Here is a 7,419-nt window from a genome sequence, read left to right as displayed (position 1 = left end):
ACCATGTTAACCTTGAAAATTTCTAGTTCCAATTGGGAATTCCACTTACTAAAACATTCAAACCAAGTGTTAAAGCCAACTCAATGCACCGGCTCTAAACACAGTGCACATACTCCATCTCAAAATTGGAAGCGGAAGTAAGCAGAACTTTCTTGTTTTCCAAATCTCTTACCTGAACATTTATATCTATATAATATGGAACAACGGTTTTTGAATTCTCTATGTTTTGGACCATCGAATTTTGTACATATTTTTTCTATAACTGAGATATACGGGTAGTAAAACTAGAAATATACTTGAATAAATATTTGGAAGAAGGATGAAAGAAAAACTAAAATTAATGTCTCCTAATCTTATTTTGATTCCTTATTTTCAAATTTTCCTTATTTTCCTAACACTTATCAGTCAAATTGCACTTAGCCGCATCGAATTGCATTTGACCGCATCGAATTACACTTATTGCACTTAGCTGCATCGAATTGCTTTTGGCCGCATCGAATTGCACTTGGCCGCATCGAATTACTCTTTGTTGCATCGAATTACTTTTGGCCGCATCGAATTGCACTTGGCCGCTACGAATTACTCTTGGTCGCATCTATTTGCACCCACATCAAATTGCAGTTGGCCGCATTGAATTGCACTTAACCGTATCGAATTGCACTTGGCCGCATCAAATTAGTCTTGGCCGCATCGAATTGCTCTTGGTCGCATCAAATTACTCTTGACCACATCGAATTACTTTTGGCCGCATCGAATTGCACTTGGCCGCTACGAATTACTCTTGGCCGCATTTATTTGCACCCACATCAAATTGCAGTTTGCCCATTGAATTGCACTTGACGGCATCGAATTGCACTTGGCTGCATCGAATTGCTCTTGGCCGCATCGAATTGCTCTTACCGTATCGAATTACTTTATGGTCTCGCAATTCTTTGCGGCCAAAAGTAATTCATCTCGGCCACGAGTAATTCATTGTGGCCCATAGTAATTCTTCGCGGCCAGGAGTAATTTTTTGCGGCCATTAGTAATTCTTTGCGTCAAATTCTTTTTCTTTTTAACTAATAGGTAGGAGAACAAAACTATTGTTCAATAGGGGTGTTACTTTTGAGTGAGTGGAGGTTCAAAAAATTGAATTTGAGTTAGAATTCCATATGATTATACATTCTTAATATATATGATGCTATTCTTGAATACAACTAACGGAATTAAACAGATTTGGTAACATTTGTTGTGTTAGACTATTTTATAAACTTGGTTAGATGGACCATGTTTGAAGCTTCCGAGAAGTAGATTTTGTTGAGAGAAGAAATTTTTTTATAATTCACGGTTATTTGTAATGCTCATCTCGCATAAGGTGAGACCATACACATATCCAAGACTCACCTCATATGGGACGTTAAAAAGAACCATTGTACTTGTATCTACACAAAAAACTTCGGAAAAGCGAGGTTTGATACTTCATTTAGACTATATTTAGAAAGCATTGGGCAATTACTAGTTGTCGTAGATGATACAAGCTACGTAATTTTGTATTTTGTATTTGCTTTTAATCTTGACTACTTGTATCTTTTGTTAATCGTCACTGGTTTTCCGAATTTGACTGTGCAGGAAAAAGGTCGCGGCATGCGCTAAACACTATGTGGGTGATGGAGGAACAACTGATGGAATCAACGAAAACAACACTGAAATAAGCTGGAAAGGATTGTTAAGCATCCACATGCCAGCTTATGCCAATGCTGTTGCGAAAGGCGTATCAACCGTGATGATCTCTTTTTCGAGCTGGAATGGCGTAAAAATGCATTCCAATCGTAAGCTTATCACCGGTTACCTCAAGAACACATTACGATTCAATGTAAATAAATCATTGACATAGAACTAAATGTTTGTCCTTTAAGTTTGTGAGGGACTGGGAATATTTATATGCAACTAAACTTAAGTATGAATCGAACAATTGTTTCAGGGATTTGTCATCTCGGATTGGCAGGGCATTGATCAGCTCACAAATCCACCTGATGCTAACTATACATACTCTGTCCTCACAGGAATCGGTGCTGGCATTGACATGGTCACTCACTCCTCATCAACTCGTTGTTTTCGTACTTTACTTATTTTTCGAAGTTAGAAGATACAAAGAACGAATTACCGTCAGGTTGCAACAAAGGACTAATGTGGCTGTGGGCTTGTTTCAGATCATGGTTCCTTACAACTACACACAATTCATCGACGTTCTGACCTCTTTGGTGAAGAAAGAGTTCATTCCAATGACCCGAATTGACGATGCAGTGAAGAGGATACTGCGAGTGAAGTTCACAGCAGGCCTGTTTGAAAGCCCCAATGGTGATTATAGCTTTGTTAACTATCTTGGATGTCAGGTTAGTAAGTCTATACTTCTATGTCCATAACCATAAACGCGTACACAATAAAAACATAGATAATAATTTTACGAGATTTGACAATTGCCTACTCCACGGGACATCATATGTTACATATTTAGAGAAGATTTACAACCCCAACCCCATACAAAACAACATATCAGGTGTAGTTTTTGTCTTTCCTTATTCTTTCGCTGGAAAACGCTAGAGTTTTCAGATATGTGTCGTTAACAGGAGCACAGAGAATTGGCAAGGGAAGCTGTGAGGAAATCTCTTGTATTGCTGAAGAATGGTAAATCAGCTGAGAAGCCATTGTTACCACTTCCTAAGAAGGCATCGAAAATACTTGTTGCAGGGACTCATGCTGACAATCTTGGCTATCAGTTGGTATGTCGTCAATAAGTGCTAAAATAAATCGAGTGAGCTAACAAGGATTTTATTTTTACCTTTGAACTACAATTTTGCAAGAGAGATTAAAGAGATTGGCTATGATCTCAATCGAAAACGAGGCACCATTCCACTAAGAGCATTTTTGGGCATTTGGGACTTTTTCGTAAAAAACTTTTTATACTTTTCAAGACAGACCATTCTCCTCACATATGTAGCGCTAGTTTTTTGTCAAGAATATGTTTTTGTTAGACGTATGGAGGTGATCAGAACCATCCTAGAGAGTTTTAATAGTTACTCAATTGGATAGATATGAAAATTGCCTTTATTTCCCCTACGCAGGGACCACAGTTCTTACTGCCATAAAAAGCACGGTCAACCCGACAACAGAAGTAGTATACAATGAGGACCCAGATCCCAGCTTCGTCGAGACTGGAGAATTCTCCTACGGCATCGTTGTAGTAGGAGAGCATACATACGCGGAGACGGCTGGCGACAGCTTTAATTTGACGATCCCCGAACCGGGCCCGAGCATCATCACAAATGTTTGCGGAGCAGTGGAATGCGTTGTCGTCCTCATAACCGGACGCCCTGTGGTGATTGAACAGTATGTCGGAGCGATGGACGCCCTTGTAGCCGCTTGGCTACCGGGAACGGAAGGACAAGGCGTCGCCGATGTTTTGTTCGGGGATTATGGTTTCACTGGAAAACTTTCTCGGACTTGGTTCAAGACTGTCGATCAGCTCCCGATGAACGTTGGCGACCCACATTACGACCCTTTGTTTCCCTTTGGGGTTTGGGCTAACCACTAAACCAACCAAAGAGCCATAGAGTAAGCCATTGTCGACAGTGGAACTTTTGGTGTATTTTGTTGTTTCACGATGTTTGAGGCATTCATTTTTTGTGGTCTATTTGCAAATTCATTTTATGTAACAAACAAAATTTTATTGTACTGGTTTATTCTATAACTTATAACCTATATTATACTGATAGATCTAAATTATTTAATGAAGTCTACTAATGTGTATAAATAAAAGAAAGCATTAAAAGAGCACGAAGATAATGGTGGGAAATCCGTTAATCTAACAACCACGGAAATTAATCAAGCAGTCTCTCAATGTAATATTATATGGTTCGAAGAAATCTCACTGCATGCACGCTTGCGACTCATTTCTTGGATGATGCAAATTTGATCGCACTGGACTACACGGCCCAGTTGGAGCGACAAGGCCCAAGAGAGTAACAGTAGGGGTGTGGGCAACCTTGATGGTTTGTTCCAAGAAGCCAATTGATAAACTGCTTGAGATTCTAGGCAAATACTATTTTAATCGAAAACTAGTGTTAGAAATAGTTGATTTCGATTGTGTTCTCTGACAATATTGATTTCTTAAAAGCTGGCTTATTGAAATTAATTAAATCTTTGACATATGAGCCCATGGAGAACGAAGTTTTTTTTTTTTTTTTTCTTTTTTTCCTAGTAAATCATTTTTCTCTTGTAAGAAGTTATTTTACTAGCCCCTGACGAAGCATATTGTTTTTTTCTGAGCTGAAATACTTCTTTTAACTCAAGGTACGTAATTAATTTTTACAATTTATAAATTAGCTCTTTTAAAGTAGTGGTAATATTTTAATCAAGGCCCTAGCTAGCTTGTTGATTCCCTTGTATAATCTTGTTATTGGCCCATGCATTTATTAACTCTCACAAAACAGCGTTGGCCCAATTTGTTCTTTGCTCAAAGTGGACGTCCAGTTCTTTAAGGCCTATTATTAGCTTTTTTGCTTTTAAAAAATTACGATGGATGCAATGTTAAGTCCTGTGCATATATAGCACGGGTTGATTGCTAGCCTATAATACCATAGGCGTGTTATATTACTAATTGATCGCTAGTTTCTTTCGATAAGAAAAACAATTCATATATTAACTAGAAAATAACACATACAAAAAAGCATACGGACTAAACGCATATCATATAAGAGTGCAACAATTGATAGAAACTTAATAAAATGAATGAAAAGCGATTCATATATTAGCTAGAAAATAACACATACAAGAAAGCATGTGGACTACACATATCATATGATTGCAACAATTGATAAGGACGCTTAACCTTAGGCTAGAACATACAATCCCTTAGATTCTACCGGACCCTATATGTTTCGCTAAAGTCTGGTCAAATAGCTATTGACAGACACTTAATAAAACGAATGAAATTCAATAATGGAAAAAACTTACAACTTATTGGCTACTTTCACTTTATTAAGAAGAATGAATCAAATGAAGAAATTAAATAGATTCCCTGTATATGTGTTCAATGTCAATGCGTGAATTAGACTGTCTTCATGTTTTGAAGCTGGAGATGGACTCTCCTTCGCTCCTCCTTCTCTCTACTTTCTCTCTCTAAAAACCAAGGCCTTTGTTTCCAGATCTAGGAGGCGGGGCCGCCGCCCCCCTCCTCCCTCCCGCCCCCCCTCCTCTCTCCTCCTCCAGTCTTCTTGACCCTCCGGTGTATCTCTGATCTCTCCGGTCTGGTTTGGCGAGCGTTGGTGTTTCAAGGCGACGAAGTTCCAAATGATCGAACCTCCGGCCGGTGTTCTGTGGGCTTGACTCGACCGGGCCCTGCCTTGTTCTCTCAGATCCAGCGGTTAGTGGCCGGTGGCGAGGTAATAATAGTGTGATGGAGTTAGGGTTTTTTTTCCTTTTTTTTTCTTTCTTTTTTTCTCCGTTTTTCCGGCTGGTCTCCCTAGTTCGGAGTTTGTACTGGTCTGATTTTTCAGATCCGATGTGGATGGGATGGTGGGCGAATAATTCGGCGCCCCGTGAGGTTGTCCGACGATGGTGGTTTTTTTTGGTCGCCTTGCTCCGTTGGCAGTTTTTCGGGGTTAAGATTGAGTTGTCGAAATGGGATCCCCTGTTTTTCTTGCTTATTCAGTGATTAGGTTCTGTTCCTATAGATGCTTACTCTCTATTACGGTGAACAGCTCTATTGGTTGAACTTCGTGTGTCGACTCTGCTCTATAGTATGTGCTTATTTCTCGGTGGTAGAGTTTAGGTTCCTACCTATTGTTCTTGTTTAGCCTGTATCTCTGTAACTTCGGTGGATTCCTGTATTTGCCCAATGGGCACTTTTAATGAAATGAGATTGACTGACTTTCAAAAAAAAAAAAAAAAGAAGCTGGAGATGTGTGGCCATTCTATGATCATTCGCTTTCTTGGCCTTCAATCTACTCGATCTAATGCTATTTTCCTATATACCGCTGATGGAGCCATCCTTCAACGAGTCTTCGGGCGAAAATCCGGCCACAATCTGACAAGCTTTGACGACAATTCTAGATTGCAGAAAGCAATGAGGGTTGCAAGCCACGCCCGATGAAGATTTCGGACCCTCGGTGGCCCGTTTCAAGCTAAAATCAAGGATACGGGAGGTCAAATCTCGTTTCAAGGGCTTTCGCCAAGTTTTATCATACCGTACATGTTACATAGGACTTATGTGACTATACGGGAGTGCTGGTTTCAGTCCGGGACCATATCGAGTCATCTTTTACGTCTTATGTCTGTTTTTGTGGCATTTTTAGCTTTTCTTCGATATTTTCCTCGCACCGGGACAATTGTACCAGTTTTGGTAACTCATACAAGTTGTTATGCACCTATGTTGTCTTTTCAAAGGGTCAGTGTCGGATTTTGGCCTACTTACGCCCAAATTTTCCGTATCCTCCGCGTGTCTGGGATATGTGTCGTATCCTAGGGTTTTCTCTATCCCTCTTTCTTCGAGCTAAGTCAATTGTGTACATATGCAAGTGTCTTTTGGTCGATTCAGAGCATTCATTAATGCATGTTAGATGTTAGCGGATGGTTTGTTCTTTTCCTTTACCAAATCTCAGCAAAACAAGGGAAATCGATAAAACAGAAAATGCAGAAATTATATACTACCATGTCAAAAAGCAAAGGCAGAAATGTATCAAAGCGGCACAACGGCCCAGGCAGAACTAAAAAGTACCAAGGCACACTCGCCCAAAAGTCAAAAGGGCACGTAGGCCCTATCCCAAAAGTCAAGTATTTATCTCAAAATGTCAAAGTGGCAGCAAAATAAACCGAGGCTCGGTGATAGCCCTCAGTCATCAAAGAGGTCCTCGTCGTCTTTATCCTCCTCGCTCTCCTCCATCTCTCGCAGGTCCATCCGGAACCTAGGATCGTCCGCGGAGTCAGAGCTGCTGCTGAGGGACGTTTGCTCCTCTTCTTCTTCTTCTTCTTCTTCTTCTTCCTCCTCCTCTCTTCTCCTCTTTTGTGAGGGTCCCTCGGCAGGCCTCTTCTCCGCGGGCCTTTTCCTAAGCTCTCGGCGGAACTGGAGCTCCTCGCTAGCTGGAGTGATCTGCACTCCCCTCTGTACGCTCGCCGCTGGCCGAAAGGAGCTCGGTGCTATCTTCTTTTGTGAAGGAGGCCACACGCTCTTCCTCCTAGGAGCCGCCCTAACACGTCCCTGCATGTTCATTCAAATCATTTAGCATACGTTGTGCATATTGTATATATTGAAATGCTAAGTGCAGGAAATTTGGAATGCAATCCTATCTAAGAACAGAATGGGAAATTATACCTGAGGCTGTACAGCAGGAGCTGGAGCTGGAGCTGGCGGTGGGTAGTGTAACTGCAAAGAGGCACCGCTAG

At 40.7% G+C, this 7,419-nt stretch overlaps 1 pseudogene; it reads left to right on the top strand.

Annotated features, from left to right (window-relative positions):
* The first annotated feature begins 1,507 nt into the window (after positions 1-1,507).
* LOC131299506 (uncharacterized) lies at positions 1,508-3,590 on the top strand (annotated as a pseudogene).
* Positions 3,591-7,419: the final 3,829 nt, after the last annotated feature.

This window comes from Rhododendron vialii, chromosome 9a (assembly GCF_030253575.1).
Source record: "Rhododendron vialii isolate Sample 1 chromosome 9a, ASM3025357v1".
Taxonomy (NCBI): Eukaryota; Viridiplantae; Streptophyta; class Magnoliopsida; order Ericales; family Ericaceae; genus Rhododendron; species Rhododendron vialii.
This window is presented reverse-complemented; position numbering and strand designations above follow the sequence as displayed.